Source organism: Schistocerca nitens, chromosome 4 (genome assembly GCF_023898315.1).
Source record: "Schistocerca nitens isolate TAMUIC-IGC-003100 chromosome 4, iqSchNite1.1, whole genome shotgun sequence".
Lineage (NCBI taxonomy): Eukaryota > Metazoa > Arthropoda > Insecta > Orthoptera > Acrididae > Schistocerca > Schistocerca nitens.
In genome coordinates, this window is record NC_064617.1 from 245,999,435 (window position 1) to 246,019,356 (window position 19,922).

At 44.3% G+C, this 19,922-nt stretch overlaps 1 protein-coding gene across 4 annotated transcripts in view; it reads right to left on the reverse strand.

The window, feature by feature from the left end:
- LOC126253666 (protein TMEPAI-like) overlaps positions 1–19,922 on the reverse strand; it is a 185,766-nt gene that overhangs the window by 41,544 nt on the left and 124,300 nt on the right. The window lies entirely within an intron of this gene.

A 19,922-nucleotide genomic window follows, 5' to 3' on the forward strand; every position in this document is an offset into this window, starting at 1 on the left:
GATGACATCATTAACCCCTTCCCTTTCCTTTCCTCCCCCCCCCCACTCCCCTCTCACCTCTCCACCTTCAATTTATATGGTACGAGAGTTGCTGATACCGCGTACTGTCTCTTCTGTCGGACACACATTCATGTGGGATTAGACTTATTACAGCTCGCGCTCCTTACGTGAATGGAACGGGAAGAAGTTATAATAACCTGTACAGAGGGATGTACCCTCTCCCAAGCACTTCACGGTGGTGCAAAAAATGGTTCAAATGGCTCTGAGCAATATGGGACTTAACTCCTGAGGTCATCAGTAGCCTAGTACTTAGAACTACTTAAACCTAAGGACATCACACACATCCATGCCCGAGGCAGGATTTGAACCTGCGACCGCAGCGGTCGCGCGGTTCCAGAGTGTAGCGCCTAGAATCGCTCGGCCACTCCGGCCGGCGTTTCACGGTGGTTTTCAGAGTGTAGATGAAGATGTATAAACTAGTATGAGTAAATTTACAGTTATTTATACGTTCCCTTCTTTCTCGCTGTGATTATGACAACGCAAGTACATAACAGCGTTTGAATCAGTCGTAAACTTTGACTGAATCAAAAATAGGGAGACTCGTTGCACGATTTCCAGTAGCGGGGGAAAGACCGGCCACCATTCCAAACAAGCAACGGGGGCGCTGAGCTGTAAGTGATAGAGAGTGAAATGTCGGCTGGGAAAAGTTTCAGTTTAGCAGAGGAGCGAAGGTAGTTTCAAAAGTGTATACTACGTGTGGGTAGGCTGCAGCAGGAGAAAGCTTGGCAAGGAAATGGTTTTTGTCGTATCAAGAAGGGCCGTATAAAAATTACTGATTCTTCTCATTTGGTCAGGCCTCCGGGATTTGACGAGATAGTTTAATCGCTTTAAGCTATGATGATGGAGATCAGTTTGGTTGAGAATAGTTAAATTTGATGAATTGTGATCGTTCCACAGAAGTGGGACATTTTCTTGTGATGGACAAGGTTCAGAATTCGGATATGATAGTACAAAGATGCTCTAATCCAAATTAACAAATATAAATCGGTGCTTATATGTGCGTTTTTGCTTTCTCGTCATTGGTTATTTCGTGATTAACATCGACCATTCGTATCCTATATCGTAACTGGCGTCGAGAAGTGACGCATTTGTATTGCCTTCGGAAAAAGAAAGAAATAAAGGAGCCCTAACACTAAATCATCTCCCCAAACAAACGCTAGAGCCCATCAATAAGATAATATTAATCATATGTTGGGAGAAGGAGGCTGTTAACCATTACTATATACATTTCTTGCCGACCGTTGAATCGCCTTGGAGTCGCAGAGCAACGGCAATGACCAAGACGGCTGCATCAAGAGTTGCTATTGGACGATAACACCCGTAACCATTCTGTTAACCCGACGAAAAAAGCTATGCTTAAGCTTGGTTGGGAGGTCATTCCATACTCCTCTTATTCTCTTGAATTCATGCCCTCAAATTTTCATCTTTTTCTTCTCTATAGCCAACACCCACCTTCAAATAAGTTTCATTTCGGACGAAAATGGGTTTCAGACTTGTCTTTTCGCATTCTTAAAAGCCAAACATTTCTGCAGGCATTAAATCTAAAAACTGCTCGACCACTGGCAAACTATTTTAGGAATTCAGGAACATATATTATGAATGATTAATTTATGTCCCATAAACATCTGAATATAGCAAGTAATTTGTTGATATGAACACTGATGTTATTAAATCACGTAATTGTTTACTTCTTGCTTGTTTTTTCAAAAGCTAGAAATTGAAAAATGACAGAATTTTGTCACAAACAATTCTGATACCTGTATCATGAATATGTTCTGAATAGGATGAACTATATATAAAATAATTTAGAAACTGTACACTCTTGTTAAAGCTTTGATCGATTCCAAAAGAAACTTTCGCAGTTTCCAGCAGCTTCCTAAACTTCGTCAGTTTAGATAAGTATGTTGTTGTTGTTGTGGTCTTCAGTCCAGAGACTGGTTTGATGCAGCTCTCCATGGTACTCTATCCTGTGCAAGCTTCATCATCTCCCAGTATCTACTGCAACCTACATCCTTCTGAATCTGCTTAGTGTATTCATCTCTTGGTTTCCCTCTACGGTTTTTACTCTCCACGCTGCCTACCAATACTAAATTAGTGATCCGTTGATGCATCAGAACATGTCCTACGAACCGATCCCTTCTTCTAGTCAACTTGTGCCGGAAATTTCTCTTTTCTTCAATTCTATTCAGTACCTCCTCATTAGTTATGTGATTTACCCAGCTAATCTTCAGCATTTTTCTGTAGCACCACATTTCGAAAGCTTCTATTCTCTTCTTGTCCAAACTATTTATCGTCCATGTTTCACTTCCATACATGGCTACACACCATACAAATACGGTCAGAAATGACTTCCTGACACTTAAATCTATACTCGATGTTAAGAAATTTCTCTTCCTCAGAAACGCTTTCCTTGCCATTGCCAGTCTACATTTTATATCCTCTCTACTTCGACCATAATCAGTTATTTTGTTTTCCAAATAGCAAAACTCATCTACTACTTCAAGTGTCTCATTTCCTAATCTAATACCCTCAGCACGATCTGATTTAATTCAACTACATTCCATTATCCTCGTTTTGCTTTTGTTGATGTTCATCTTATATCCTCCTTTCAAAACACAGTCCATTCCGTTCAATTGCTCTTCCAGGTCCTTTGCTGTCTCTGACAGAATTACATTGTCATCGGCAAACCTCAAAATTTTTATTTCTTCTCCATGGATGTTAATTCCAACTCCGAATTTTTCTTTTGTTCCCTTTACTGTTTGCTCAATTTACAGCTTGAATAACATCGGGGTAGGATACGACCCTGTCTTATTCCCTTCCAACCACTGCTTCCCTTTCATGCCCCTCGACTCTTATAATTGCCATCTGATTTCTGTACAAATTGTAAATAGCATTTCGCTCCCATTATTTGACCCCTGCCACCTACAGAATTTGAAAGAGAGTATACCAGTCAACATTGTCAAAAGCCTTCTCTAAGTCTACAAATGCTAGAAACGTAGGTTTGCCTTTTCTCAATCTATCTTCCAAGATAAGTCGTAGGGTCAGTAGAATGAAGGAGAATAAAATGTTCCGTTTTTATCTTCTGTTTCTTTTTGTAATTTATCTTTCCTTTGCCACCTCCATAGTCGTTAAAAGATAAATCGGAAATTTACATAAACATTAAAATGAGCATTGGTGAGTGAACGATTAGTCTAAGACCTCTTAATTCATAAGAATAAGAATACCAATCCCATATCTGTGCCTATGTATTCGATTCAGTTGTCCATATGTTTATGAAGAGGAAGACGACTTACACGTAGTTCAGTTCCTATCCGCCATTAGACGAAAAATTAGGTAACAAAAGCAGTTGTAATGATACTGAAAATAATTGTCAGTGGAGGACGCTGTTTCATTGGTGCACCATAGACTCAAGGAAAGTAGGTACGATGGATAGTGTTTGCTTTTCTCTTTATTAGTATTTAACGTCCCTCCACAGCGGCGTAAATAGACCGGAAAATCTAAATCACTCAGAACGATGATACTCAGATTCGCGTGACAACACCTACAGAATGATTATAGCGTAATTTAAGGGAATAGATATTTGAACACGGTTCCTCCCGACTCCAAGTCATTCTGTTTAGAGCTATGTTGAATCATTTGATTTCGTAACTCTTCGAATAAAATTTTGAAATTTTGGTGCAGTAACTGACATGCAGTACTGATGATATACGATGCAAGCGTGTGTGCATACTCCACCGGAAGCACGGTGCATATTTCAATGGCATTGTTGTTTAGTTGCCGGCCGCGGTGGTCTAGCGGTTCTAGGCGCGCAGTCGGGAACCGCGCGACTGCTACGGTCGCAGGTTCGAATCCTGCCTCGGGCATGGATGTGTGTGATGTCCTTAGGTTAGTTAGGTTTAAGTAGTTCTAAGTTCTAGGGGACTGATGACCACAGCTGTTAAGTCCCATAGTGCTCAGAGCCATTTGAACCATTTTTTTGTTGTTTAGTTGTTTTTTAGAACTGACGAGCACTAAATTAAATCCGAAATTCCTCGCCTAAGGGCTGGCAACCCCGCGCCATGCATGGAGCAGCACTTTATCTCTCCGTTCTGCAGCCGCCTGGGACGACGCCTAGCGCGGGCGGAGTGACGTCAGACATATTTTTGCGTCGAACGGCAGGCAGGTGGGTCGAGAACCGCTTGTCGTCTTCCCTGAGACTTCGATCGTTTAAGGGCGTCGTTCAGAAGGCAAGTGAGAGAGAGAGAGTGTGTGTGTGTGTGTGTGTGTGTGTGTGTGTGTGTGTGTGTGTGTCTGCGCGCGCGCGCGCGCGCGCAATTTTTAGGATTAGATGAATATGTAGGAGCCGGCCAGTGTGGCCGAGCGGTTCTAGGCGCTAAAGTCCGGAACCGCGCGACCGCTATGGTCGCTGGTTCGAATCCTGCCTCGGGCATAGATGTGTGTGATGTCCTTAGGTTTAAGTAGTTCTAAGTTCTAGGGGACTGATGACCTAGAAGTTAAGTCCCATAGGGCTCAGAGCCATTTGAATCTACGGTTTATTGGCGACCTCTCCCACGGCGGCATGCATGCACACACCTTTACTCTCATTCAGTTAGAACAGATGTGTCAAGGTAATGAAAATATTAGAAACCATGTCAACGCAAACAACTGAACAGACACAAGCTGGGAGGACGGGTAGTCAGTTGTGCTTGGCTAGCATAGCCGGTAGAAGACATGCCCGCGAAACACAAAGGTCACAGGTTGGAGTAATTGTCCGGCAAACAGTTTTAAACTGCCAGGAAGTTTCACAACAACACATAATCTTAACTGAAGTAAAAAGTCGAATGGTTTCATCAGACGCCTGGGAACAGGTAAATGTCATGAAACACTCAAAATCACAACTGAAGTTTGCTACTTGGACTTCTTTGCTCAGGCGCCAGGGGAATAAAGGCCGTCAATGAGACAGCTAACAATGCAGGGCAAATCAGTAGGTCTGCATATGTACCTGTACCGCCCCCCCCCCTCTCTCTCTCTCTCTCTCTCTCTCTCTCTCTCTCTCTCTCTCTCTCTCTGTCTTCGAATGTTTGAAAACTAGATATTCCGGAGCGCGCACAATGTTTATAGGTTCCGTAATACAAACACGGTTCAAAAAAACGGATAAGTAAGTTAGGGTGCTGAAAATTCGAAGGGAGCGGTTTCTGTTACAGTGTATTAAACCAACTAATAATCAATTAGACTAAAATTATTTCTCAGTTCATAATCATGATTGACACTGAGTGAGAGATTACTGAAATACTGCGTTCTTTTTCATTATAAATGACAGGAAAATGCTATGACGATGAGTGATAAGTGCTCTCTCTTTTCCACTCGAAAAACTGCATTCTTCGAGAAAATCTCTCAGAAAACGTATGAGAGAGAAAGCACGAATTCAATTTGTACAAGGATGGCGAAAGAAACCTGACGTACTTATGCTGAAAGTATTGTCTGAACTTTCATACACCAGACTGTATTAAGGAAACTTCGGGCAATATAAATCTAACACTTTCAAGTAAACACTTGTTGAATAAGAATCGAGGTTATGATGTTCAGCATTGCAGTCAGTTTTATCTTACTTTCATCGTCGGTTGTATTCTCCATAATTAAAGTTCCCGTTTCTAAATGCTGTAAAAGAGAACCACTACTCAGAATGACGTCGAATTTGGACAGAATGTTATTGACGCAGGGGGAAACGCCATGAGGAAAAAAAGAAACGAAAATTTGACTAATAAATGGCGCTATAAGCGTTAGAATATGTGCACCAACAGACGTGCAGCACAAGGTTGTTCCTAAGTTTGGGTCCGAGACTCCCAATATGACTGTCTCCATGAAGGATCGCTGATAAAGCTCTTTTACAAGTACGGTGACTGTGCGCCAGTAGCCCTGCAGAAACCAGTGAAGCTCCTGCTGCAGAGGTATTAAAATTATCAGCCATCATTTCCATATAGCCTGTCCGTCCAGATCACCGGTTCTTCAACCGTGTAACTTCAGGCTGTGGGGTTATCTGAAAGATGTGTTAAACGACCCATCTACGAAGGCACGCACTGCGCAACGCATTCTGAATGTGATCCCCTAGACAGCCGGTCGCGGTGGTCTCGCGGTTCTAGGCGCGCAGTCCGGAACCGTGCGACTGCTACGGTCGCAGGTTCGAATCCTGCCTCGGGCATGGATGTGTGTGATGTCCTTAGGTTAGTTAGGTTTAAGTAGTTCTAAGTTCTAGGGGACTGATAACCACAGCAGTTGAGTCCCATAGTGCTCAGAGCCATTTGAACCATTTGATCCCCTAGACACTCTGATCCGTTGTGGAATTTGCTGTTTCTCGACTTCATAGCCGGCCGGTGTGGCCGAGCGGTTCTAGGCGCTACAGTCTGGAACCGCGCGACCACTACGTTCGCAGGTTCGAATCCTTCCTTGGGCATGGATGTGTGTGATGTCCTTAGGTTAGTTAGGTTTAAGTAGTTCTAAGTTATAGGGGACTGATGACCTCAGACGTTAAGTCCCATAGTGCTCAGAGCCATTTGAACCATTTCGACTTCATATTGTGGCAGAAAACCGTGGGCAGGATATTGTACGTGTCTTGCGCAAGTCTCGTGACAATTAGAAACCGATGTCGTTTTGCTTTTTACGCTGTTTTTGGCCCTAGGACAATTAAAAGCCGATCTTTCCCATCCGATGTGGTACGACGTTGGTGTGGCGGATGGGCGCACCTAACATTGTCAGAACTGTCGACTGTGAAACTGTGCAGTATCGACGGTATAATATATAACTCAAACCATAGCGGTCGTATATCGATGCAACTGTCATTTGTAGCCGACCTCATTGGTAAAAATCTGCTGGTAAAATTTTCGTTAACTTTATTTGATTTTAATTCACTTTTTGTTGTTGTCCCGCGGCATTCCCTCCTGCCTCAATAATATCATGTTCAAATGTAACGTCAGCCTGAACAGTGGTTCTCTTTCTACAGCGCTTTGAAACTGGGAACTTAATTACGGACACTGTTTATTTAGCAGCTGAAGCATGCCTCTGTTCCTGCCACTTTATTGCTGCTGCGTTTATTGCGATGAGAACAGGAGAAAACTGCGATACGTCACTGTAGCTTGCGCCAAAATTAACGATGGCTATGCGGAGTACCTATCACGTACGAGGCCGTTCAACAGCATCTGCGAGTATGGCGGATCGGAGGCCCGTCCCAGTTATCTAAATTGGGCCCCAAACTAGACGTCGACGCGGTGCTTAACAGTCTGGTGGCGGCGACAGATAAGGCCCCAGCTAACGAGTCTGCGTCAATGAGGCCCGAAGCGGCGCGTGAGGCCAGGCCGAGCCAGTCTCGACGTCACTAATCACCCGCAGCCCGACATCTGCCCCGGTGGCTGACCCTGCGCCTGCATTAAGCAGGCGTTACCAAGGACGCGCTGTCCTGTGTAGTACCACAAACCACTGCTGCTTTCACCTCGCTGACAACTGTTGTGCGCTATTTTTTTTTTTTTTTATAATTCTCAGTTGATTACTAGGCCAACTGTCTAATCAGCTTTTCAAGAATTTGGCACTTGCACCTGTCACTCGACGTTATACAGGGGGTGGGCAAAAATACGGAGACACCAAAAATACATCTACATTTATACTCCGCAAGCCACCCAATGGTGTGTGGCGGAGGGCACTTTACGTGCCACTGTCATTACCTCCCTTTCCTGTTCCAGTCGCGTATGGTTCGCGGGAAGAACGACTGCCGGAAAGCCTCCGTGCGCGCTCGAATCTCTCTAATTTTACATTCGTAATCTCCTCGGGAGGTATAAGTAGGGGGAAGCAATATATTCGATACCTCATCCAGAAACGCACCCTCTCGAAACCTGGACAGCAAGCTACACCGCGATGCAGAGCGCCTCTCTTGCAGAGTCTGCCACTTGAGTTTGCTAAACATCTCCGAAACGCTATCACGCTTACCAGATAACCCTGTGACGAAACGCGCCGCTCTTCTTTGGATCTTCTTCGACCTGGTACGGATCCCACACTGATAAGCAATACTCAAGTATAGGTCAAACGAGTGTTTTGTAAGCCACCTCCTTTGTTGATGGACTACATTTTCTAAGGACTCTCCGAATGAATCTCAACCTGGCACCCGCCTTACCAACAATTAATTTTATATGATCATACCACTTCAAATAGTTCCGTATGCATACTCCCAGATATTTTACAGAAGTAACTGCTACCAGTGTTTGTTCCGCTGTCATATAATCATACAATAAAGGATCCGTCTTTCTATGTATTCGCAATAAATTACATTTGTCTATGTTAAGGGTCAGTTGCCACATCCCTGCACCAAGTGCCTATCCGCTGCAGAATACCATGCGTAATAAGGCGTAGGAAACCGTTGACATTCAAAGCAGTTTCTACTCGTCTCAGAATGGATAAATACAGGTCCTTTATGTTTTCACGGCAATCTTATGCCTTTCTTCCTGCAAACTACGGGCAAGTTCAGGTAAAGATGATGGATGTGGATAGCGATCACACACCCTTCTCTCCAAAGTAGACCACAAAAGTTCCATAACTCTGAGATCTGGTGAGTGGCGGCCAGGAGAGATGCCGACAATTCTTTCTTGTACTCACAAAACCAGTCGTGGACGATGCGAGCTGTGTGAACAAGGCCCTTGTCGTCGTGTAACACAGCATCACCACTGGGGAATAAACACTGCACCATAGGATGGACCTGAACAGCCAAAATGGTCACATAATCCTCAGCAGAAATGCGACCTTGCAGAGTATCCATGGTGCCCATGGAACACCACGATATGGCTGCCCAAATCACCAACAAACACCCGCCGTGTTTCACTCTTGGGACGTAAACTCGGCCATAAGTTGGAAACAGTGTGCAACAAGACTCATTCGATAAGATGACTTCCTTCGAACGCTCCACAGTTCGGGTTTTATGGCTTTGGCACCCATTTTTTCCTGTTACGGGCATTTGCACTAAAAATGTGTGGTTTTTGCAGTACCAGCTCGCCCTACAATTCCCAGACTCGTGTTGTTTTGGTGCTGACAGGGTTCGCGAGTGCAACATTCAGTTCTGTAGTGACTTTTGAAGCTGTCAACCTCTTATTTTTCATCACAATCATCTTCAGTGACCATCTGTTACTATCCCTAAACACACCCTTTCGTCCACGTTGTGACTTCGCGGATGACGTTTTTCCGCTTTCCCTGTATACAGTATGTATCTTCGATAGGGTGCCTGTTGAAACACCAAACACTTCGGATACCTTGTTTGTGTTAACACCAGCCATACGAGCACCAGCGATTTTCCAACGTTTCAAGTCACACAGAACACTTTCTGACCACGACTGACACTTGAAACGTACTTATATAGCTGAGGCGTCGTTCGTGGCCAGATACAACAGCGCAACCTACTGGCTTAGCTCGCATCTGAATTTACACTATGTGATCAAAAGTATCCGGACACCTGGCTGAAAATGACTTACGAGTTTGTGGCGCCCTCCATAGGTAATGCTGGAATTTAGGATGGTGTTGGCCCAACCTTAGCCTTGATGACAGCTTCCACTTTCGCAGGGATACGTTCAATCATGCGCTGGAAGGTTTCTTGGGGAATGGCAGCCCTTTCTTCACGGAGTGCTGCACTGAGGAGAAGTATCGATGTCGGTCGGTGAGGCCTGGCACGAAGTCGGCGTTCCAAACCACTCGAGAGGTGTGCTATAGGATTCAGGTCAGGACTCTGTGCAGGCCAGTCCATTAGAGGGGTGTTATTGTCGTGTAACCACTGCCGTGCATTATGAACAGGAGCTCGTGCTGACAGATGCAATCACCATCCCCGCATTGCTCTTCAACAGTGGCATGCAAGAAGGCGCTTAAAAATCAGTGTAGGCTGTGCTGTGATAGAGTCGACGCAAAACAAGTGGTGCAAGACCCCTGCACGAAAAACACGACCGGACCATAACACCACCGCCTCCGTATTTTACTGTTGGCACTACACACGCTGGCAGATGACGTTCACCGGGCATTCGCCATACCCACACCCTGCCATCGGATCGCCACATTGTGTACCGTAATTCGTCACTCAACACAACGTTTTTCCACTGTTGAGTCGTCCAGTGTTTATGCTCCTTACACCAAGCGAGTCGTCGTTTGCCATTTACCGGCTTGATGTGTGGCTTATGAGCAGCCGCTCGACCATGAAATCCAAGTTTTCTCACCTCCCGCCTAACTGTCATAGTCCTTGCAGTGGATCCTGATGCAGTTTGTAATTCCTGTGTGATGCTCTGGATAGATGTCTGCCTATTACACATTACGACCCTCTTCAACTGTCGGCGGTAACTGTCAGTCAATAGACGAGGTAAAATGGTTCAAATGGCTCTGAGCACTATGGGACTTAACTGCTGAGGTCATCAGTCCCCTAGAACGTAGAACTACTTAAACCTAACTAACCTAAGGACATCACACACATCCATGCCTGAGGCAGGATTCGAACCTGCGACCGTAGCGGTCGCGCGGTTCCAGACTGTAGCGCCTAGACGAGGTCAGCCTGTACGCTTTCGTGCTGTACGTGTCCCTTCAAGTGTACTCTTCACTATCACATCGGAAACAGTGGAGCTAGGGATGTTCAGGAGTGTGGAAATCTCGCGTACCGGCGTATGACACAAGTGACTTCCAATCACCTGACCACGTTCCAAGTCCGTGAGTTCCGCGGAGCGCCCCATTCCGAGCTCACACGATGTCTAATGACTACTGAGGTCGCTGATATGGAGTATCTGGCAGTAGGTGGTAGTACAGTGCACCTAATATGAAAAACGTATGGGTTTGGGGGTGTTCGGATACTTTTGATTACATAGTGCATGCTCAAGCATGCATTTCTCGCAGTGTTTCCCTATTTGTTTCTAACCCGTGTATTTATTTGTTATAATTAATTTCTTTGTTTTTCAATAGTATGTTTTCACCTTCCCTCTTCATACTCTTTCCCCTCCGCTTTCCCATGCACATATCTCTCTTTTGGTTCTAATATCATAAAAGATCATATTTCTCATACACGGCCCAGGGGAGGATCCAAGGAGGGATGGGGGTGGGGGTGGGGGTGGGGATGGGGAATCATTATCCCACCCATCAAAAATAGCAAAAGCACTTACCGTCGATGAACACAGACTTTTATAATTTTATTTAAACAGTGTATTAATATCATTTTTATTAAAATCCTAGGCGTCTGTGCCATGTTAAACGTGGGAGTGACAGCAAATTGTATTGTGGGACGGGTGGGGGGACAGTAAAAGAATGTTGTCCTCACCTCCTCACCCTATCCCCAACCACCGGAAACGAATCATGGACCACGGCATGCGCCGTGCCCTAGGCGTAATCTGCGAAATACAAGGCAACAACGCCAGTCAGAGATTCTTATGGTCAGTTGGAGATTTAAAACTCGCTCCTCCCGAAGATGAGTCCACAGTGACTTAACGACTGCACCACCTCTCCTACTACGCTACCAATAAGGAAGCAAAACTAAGCACGATGGGTTTTAATGTTCTGTTGTGAGAGAACGCCTATTAGGTCGATTAAGTGGCATTAATTAAAGTACGGAGTGAGTAGATTAAGAGGTGGTGCGGTGAGCATGAGTCGAAGCATGTGCCAGCGCTCTACTAGATGCAAGAGGATTACCAAAGTCCATTTTACTAGTTGCACTCCAGAAGTAAGACTACGCACTGCTACATGACTATTTGGAAAGCTTTCTAATGCCATTGGCTGCTCGGAAGCGGCCATGTCAAGATTGGTGTCCTAAGCAACCCCTACTATGCCCTACGGAGAAGATGGATCTAGCAACGTAAAGTGACCTCAGCCTTGCTCTGCGCTCTAAGAATGCAAGCATGTGTATTCCGTGCGAATAAACGTCCACTATTATCGAAGTTTTAACGACTGCTACAAATCTCGGCTGGACGTCTGTTGGACCAACTGCACCTTGTACAAGAGTGAGGGAACGTTTAGAGCGCCCCAAGCTCGTTCACTTCGTGAAGATCCGTCCAAGAAAGTAGAAGTTTGCTTATAGTCATAGATAGTATAGTATGTTGTAAGACGTGCGTAGGATCTTTGCACACTGTAACTGGTTGCTGGCTCATAGCTTTCAACTAGGAAAACACTAATGACTGCACTACTTATTCACAGATTTGGGCTAATTAAGCATGGTTTAGTATCGGGCGCATTGTATACTTGGAGTGATGCAAGTCGAGATCTCAGGCTAACGAAACATAACTGCAGTTAACAGTACACCTTTTCTGTGTACTTCTTTCACGAGCACTATCACCCAATTGATGACAATGTTACTTCCAGACAGGGTCTGGCGGTGACCCTTTAGATTTCCCAAGTGTTCACGTGTTCGTTTCTCAGGGACTTATTTTCGGTTCAGTCCATTGATTCATAGAAGTCCAAACAAGTTGACGGATTATACGAAGTGTTACATCAAGCGAGGGACATGGAGTCCCAGCAACACCAAACGCATAAAATTTCATAACAGTCCATCGTGAAGAACAGCGTCATTACGGACGAAATAGTAAACAGCTGTTCACTACAGGAAAATCGAGCCTGATCAGGAAACTTGGTTTTTACCTGTAGATTGAAGAAGACAGTCAAGCATGCCAAAACTCAAGATACTTTTGTGCAAGTATGTGTGGTGCAACTAAAAATTAAGAGAACGAAATTCAAACGATAAACCCTTTATTGACCTTAGAAATAATGGACTCATTAAACAAAAAAGCTTTGCCTGCGCTCAAAGTATCTAGAAGCTGACGGTACAGGACTCATGGGGAAAGGGGGGAGGGGACTGAAAAGTGTATGTTTTAACGTCCTCCACACCTAGAAAAAGACCGAGACGTGCAGGGAGTGCTGAATAATTGCAATAACGTACATCTGCCTACATAAGATGCTGATTCTACTCTTTCCTATATGGCATTTCCTAAAATATCACGAAAACCTTCATTAGAAGATCCACTTAAAAAATTCGCAATTAACTGCTTGCAGATCACAGTTTGGCCGGTGACTCAACAGATGATCTATTTCCGCCTCCGACCAGGATTTGTTATGGAGTTCTTTCCTGTATCTTGCAGCAACAGAACACTTTCAGGCGATGTTACGCCTTTGAGATCCTTAACACAAACATTATTCACCGCACTGCACATCTTCGGTAGAGAGAAGATTGTCTTGTGACAGTTTCTGAAAGGAGTTAGGGGTTTAAAGAGGACTGTATCACCCACCAGAAGTAGAAAAGAGAAACAAAGAGGTTCTGCTACTCTGAGTTCTTAGCTAAACTACAGTAGTGGCGAGAAGAAATGGAGGCATTGCAGGTGAAATGATATTGTCTGCAATACGCTGTATGTTTAGAGCTGGGGAACTCGAGGAAATTCAGAATGGGAGGGAATATTTAGGAAAGTGCAACTGTTACAGTGAAAATCAGTTACCAGTTTTAAATGTGGGATAAAGACGGTGCTTGAAGCTTTCGAATACATACGCTTTTAACGTCTCGCTTCGGCGAAGTTAACTGTGTAATTTTTTTTCGTCACCAGTTTTTTTCCAAGATGATAACGTGTGTCTAAATAGGATACTGCTGAAAGTTATCGTAAGATAATCCATTTCTTTCTTTCAAAAGTGCTGCGGTGCTGTATTCGGTGCATATACGAAGTACTCACTTGTTTCATTTCCGTGCAATATATAGAAGATATTTTAGTAAGTCGGCTAAAGAATGCTGTATATTTGGTTCTTCGTGTCACAGTTATTACCGATACTTTGCTCTTTTTCCCACACGATATACGTAATTACTTGAGTAAAGTGGGGCTCCTCTTTTCGAACTATTTATACTGTACCAAATTTAAAAGCGATAACAGAATGTATGGAATCAGAATTTCGGCCACGACAGGGCTCGGTCTGCATAATGAGGTATTATTTTCGGTGATGGAGCGCTAAGACAAATGGGAAGACAAAACTCTCACACGAGGGCAGTCTAGAGAAATGTGTTCAATATCCATGATACAAACTAATAACACTAATGTTTCGTAGATCTAAAAAAATAATCACACATTAAAAATCTATTATCTCCAATCATCTCCTTTTAGTTTGTAAAGTTAAGTAGTCCTGAACGATAAATCTCATCCTTCTGTCTGTATCTAACTCCGATGTATCGTCGATTACCTAACCTGACACTCCATAAAAAAGTAAGGAAAGAGACCGCAGATACGTACTTCAGCAACCTCAAAAGTATAGTTATACAAAACGCAAAGTTTCTCTTGCGAAAGAATGGTAAGTCTGCAGTATCCACAAAACGCCCGATGAAGTTCCTTCTCACTACCAGCACGACAGTCAAGCTAAGCGGGCAGCCTGCCACCAGTGAGTTAGGCGCTTATCTTAAAATTCCATACTTCCTCCTGGAGTGTGTGCAGAGCGATATGAATTTAGTTTCGCTTGAAATTAGTCACAGCTATTTCCACATGACAGACTAGTCTTACTTTTATCTCTGCAATTCAGATACATGTTTTCAAGGTAAAATTTATTCTACGTAACGCGCATTTGTTCTCATCGTCTCCTATTGGAGAGGATCTCCTAGCAATTTTATAAGGATGTTTAATTATGTAATTGTTCTGCATCCTTCCTTTCCTAGTCTAGTGATTGATATGCTCAAAATAAACGAGAATAACAGCCACAAATGGTCAGTTTTACGATAGGAGAAAGGTAATAAGTTGCTGACCCTGCGATATGGATTATCATGAACGTGTTCTGCTAGTTTTATGGCACTGTGTGGGGCTGTTCAGTGTACAACAAAGTTATGACGATGACAAATATTTCTCTTTCGATTATAAAATTTCAAAGCTTGAGTGTCACCATCGTATTTCAGTGAGTGCATTTCTTTCGAAATATCAAGTAATGGTTTAATTTATATTGGAACTACAATGTGTGCAGACATATCACAGGTAGGAAGCGGAGACAGAGGAACGAAATGATAGAAACATTAAACTTAACTTCTGAAACAGTGAAAATATCCTTAAGTCATTTCATATTGCCAAGCATTTTACTACCAGGAATTTGTAGACACGACGTATTTGTTATGACTTACTAATATCGTATTCACTGGCAACTGCTTTCTTAGCTACATCTGGTGAAGCTCGCAATTTTAAATTTCTGAGTCGTTCAAAATCTCTGCTCCGCTGATATTTTATCTGCATAACACTGTAATTTTTCAGATACGGCAGCATCATAGAAAGGTCTGAAATTGCTACTGGTACTACCGAGTATGTCACATTAATGACATAAACAATAACACGCAAAACATACTTAAAAGTGGGGCTCACTCAAAATTTCTTTTGTGCCTTTTGGTAACTACGCAGACTTAGACTAATATGCGGTACAGCGTTCGATCTGTTACAAATGATTGAAGCGATTTCATAAATTCACTGTAGCTCCATTCATTGACATAAGGTCACGACACACTACAGATACGTAGAAAAACTCATAAAGTTTTGTTCGGCTGAAGCCGCACTTCAGGTTTCTGCCGCCAGAGCGCTCGAGAGCGCATTGAGACAAAATGGTGACAGGAGCCGAGAAAGCGTATGTCGTGCTTGAAATGCACTCACATCAGTCAGTCATAACAGTGCAACGACACTTCAGTACGAAGTTCAACAAAGATCCACCAACTACTAACTCCATTCGGCGATTGTGTGCGCAGTTTAAAGCTTCTGGATGGGGAAATCAACGGGTCGGCCTGCAGTGAACGAAGAAACGGTTGAACGCGTGCGGGCAAGTTTCACGCGTAGCCCGCGGAAGTCGACGAATAAAGCAAGCAGGGAGCTAAACGTACCACAGCCGACGGTTTGGAAAATCTTACGGAAAAGGCTAAAGCAGAAGCCTTACCGTTTACAATTGCTACAAGCCCTGACACCCGATGACAAAGTCAAACGCTTTGAATTTTCGGCGCGGTTGCAACAGCTCATGGAAGAGGATGCGTTCAGTGCGAAACTTGTTTTCAGTGATGAAGCAACATTTTTTCTTAATGGTGAAGTGAACAGACACAATGTGCGAATCTGGGCGGTAGAGAATCCTCACGCATTCGTGCAGCAAATTCGCAGTTCACCAAAAGTTAACGTGTTTTGTGCAATATCACGGCTTAAAGTTTACGGCCCCTTTTTCTTCTGCGAAAAAAACCTTACAGGACACGTGTATCTGGACATGCTGGAAAATTGGCTTATGCCACAACTGGAGACCGACAGCGCCGACTTCACCTTTCAACAGGATGGTGCTCCACCACACTTCCATCATGATGTTCGGCATTTCTTAAACAGAAGATTGGAAAACCGATGGATCGGTCGTGGTGGAGATCATGATCAGCAATTCATGTCATGGCCTCCACGCTCTCCTGAATTAACCCCATGCGATTTCTTTCTGTGGGGTTATGTGAAAGATTCAGTGTTTAAACCTCCTCTACCAAGAAACGTGCCAGAACTGCGGGCTCGCATCAACGATGCTTTTGAACTCATTGATGGGGACATGCTGCGCCGAGTGTGGGAGGAACTTGATTATCGGCTTGATGTCTGCCGAATCTTAGACACTGGACTCGTATTCGGGAGGACGACGGTTCAATCCCGCGTCCGGCCATCCTGATTTAGGTTTTCCGTGATTTCCCTAAATCGCTCCAGGCAAATGCCGGGATGGTTCCTATCAAAGGGCACGGCCGACTTCCTTCCCCGTCCTTCCCTAATCCGATGAGACCGATGACCTCGCTGTCTGGTCTCCTTCCCCGAAACAACCAACCAACCAATCTGCCGAATCACTAAAGGGGCACATATCGAACATTTGTGAATGCCTAAAAAAACTTTTTGAGTTTTTGTATGTGTGTGCAAAGCATTGTGAAAATATCTCAAATAATAAAGTTATTGTAGAGCTGTGAAATCGCTTCAATCATTTGTAATAACCCTGTATTTGAAAATTTAAATCTATATATGAACTATTTTCTCTAGGAGACGCACTTGAAGTATTGGATGTAACGGTTTTCCGAGGTTTCAAGCGCAGCTGAGAACCCACTCTTCAAAAAAATATTTTAAATGTTCCATTACTTAGTTGACTCCAGAACGGCTTTCCTTGCATGCTGAGTGCCTGAAACAACCCAATAAGTTATCGACCTTTTTATTTATTTTTTACTGTTCCACAGGGAACAGCTGCCACTTGCAAACAAGTCGCTAGAATAAGAAGGGAGATTTGCAGGTAGTCTGTCTGGAACCCTAACCACTTTGAACTTACGCAAGAGGAAGAAGAGTGCTGAGCTGTTTTTCAGAGTATATTCAAGTAGTATGATTGCGTCTGAGAAGTGCGCAACAAAATTTAATGGTATACATCGTGCGCTGTGTGTCGTGGAGAGCTTTGCGATTAATATTCCGAGAGATCACGTTCCAATACGAGACAAGAAAATATTCTTTCCTCCAGCTTACATCTCACATGATGACCACGAGGGAAAATTTAGACAAATTAGGGCGTCTGCTGAGCAGACGCGAAAGAGGGGTGGGGGAGATACTCGTTTCCGGTGTACCCTCCGCCACGCACAGTCTTCTTATACAACTATATAGTCTGCAAATTACTGTGGAATGCGCGGCGCACAGTACTTTCCATAATACCATATGTTAGCGCTTCTCCCCATTCCATTCACCTACAGAGCGCAGAAAAGAAAAACTGCTTAGATGCCACTGTGCGTCATGTAATTAGTTATCACTATCTGTCCGGGAGCGTACGTAGGATGTTTTATTGTATTCCTAGATTTCTCGTACAAAGTTCGTTCTTGGAACTTTCCAAGGTGGCTTTCACGGGATAGTTTGCTACCTTCAAGCGTTTGCGAGTTCAATTTATGCTACATTCTCCTATCATTTCTTTGCATATGTTTCTACATACCCCGTTAGTCATATTTGGTGTGGATCCCACATAGCTGAGCCACAAACTAGGATGAGTCACAGTAGTTGCGTAAGCAATTTCCTTTCTGGACAGACTGCATTTTTCCAGTATCATACAACTGAACCGAAAATTGTCACCAGCTTTACTTGCGGCTGAAGCTATCTGATAGCTCTATTTCCTATCCGTACAAATATCCAGGCATTTGTACGAGTAGACTAATTCTGTGACTAATCGATATTATTGAGATACGATACATTTCTGATTCGTGTGATCAGAATTTTACATTTCCGTACGTTTAAAGCAATCAGCCAAACTTCGCACCACTTTGAAATCTCCTCAAGAACTGCCAGGATATATATGCAGCTTATTCGTACAGTACTTCGCCATAGATAACTGCATTGTCTTCAGACAGTCACAGTTTATTACTAATGTTGTCTGTCAAGTCATTAAAGTACAGCACGAGCAATAAGTGCCGACTCACTTCCTCGGCGCACGCCTGAAGTCACTTTTACATCCGTCGAAGTCTCTCTCTCTCCAAAGTAACGCATTGCATCTATCCTAGTTCCCAATTTTTCTAGTGACGCACAGATCATAAATGTAAATTCAGATCTAAAACGGCTTTCTGTTCGCTGAACATTGAAAGCTCTGTGAAGATCCACTTTACACAGTGTGCGACCTGACACGGGAACGGAGCTCTAGTAGCCGGGATGCAGTGCGCCTCTTTTGTAAGCGTTAATCGGGTAAACAGGGCACAAAGAGCAGACGTCTGGAGCACGCGATATCGACCCGCGCCTACCCGGCCGCCGCCGCTGCCGCCGCCGCCGCCAGCGCTCGCAAGGACCCGCTCGCCGCACGCGGACGTTGAACCCGCGGCGCAGCTGCGCTACTGTCTGGCTTTTACCGGCACGACACCTGCATCTGGCCGCCGTCTGGTCTTCCACGCTCGTCTTCAAGTGGCGCTGTCGCGTTTTGCCTTTCAGACACCTTCCAAACTCTTGCAATAAAGGACGGGAATTCTGCGGACTGTCTGTTCCTGAGAACAAAGGGACTCGGCAGTGACTTTTTTATGCTTGAGGTTCATGGTTCCCCACAACAGCGTACGTAGACTCCAAGCTATGGGGCGGCAGGTGTGTAGGCAGAGGAGAGGAGTGGTGGTGGTGGTGGGGGGGGGGGGGGGGGAGCGGGAGCAATAATAGGTATTACTTTCGCGTTGAATGACGCCATTGAATTTGTCATTTCACAATGAATAAAAATGGTTCAAATGGCTCTGAGCACTATGGGACTTAACTTCTGAGGCCATCAGTCCCCTAGAACTTAGAACTACTTAAACCTAACTAACCTAAGGCAGGATTCGATCCTGCGACCGTAGCGGTCGCGCGGTTCCAGACTGTAGCGTCTAGAACCACTCGGCCACCCCGCCGGCTCACAATGAATAGCTGGGTGCTATGGCTACTACTAAGTATCCATTACAAAAATGGTTCCAATGGCTCTGAGCACTATGCGACTTAACTTCTGAGGTCATCAGTCGCCTAGATCTTAGAACTAATTAAACCTAACTAACCTAAGGACATCACACACATCCATGCCCGAGGCAGGATTCGAACCTGCGACCGTAGCGGTCGCTCAGCTCCAGACTGTAGCGCCTAGAACCGCACGGCCACTCCGGCCGGCTATCCATTATATATTGTGCCTTACTTCGTACTGATTCAGAATTAATGCATCATCGTTTGGCTAGGTTTGATGCGAGTTCGACTTACATCTACATAAATACTCCGCAATCCACCATACGGTGCGTGGCGGAGGGTACCTCGTACCACAACTAGCATCTTCTCTCCCTGTTCCGCTCCCAAACAGAACGAGGGAAAAATTACTGCCTATATGCCTCTGTACGAGCCCTAATCTCTCTTATCTTTGTGGTCTTTCCGCGAAACAAAGTTGGCGGCAGT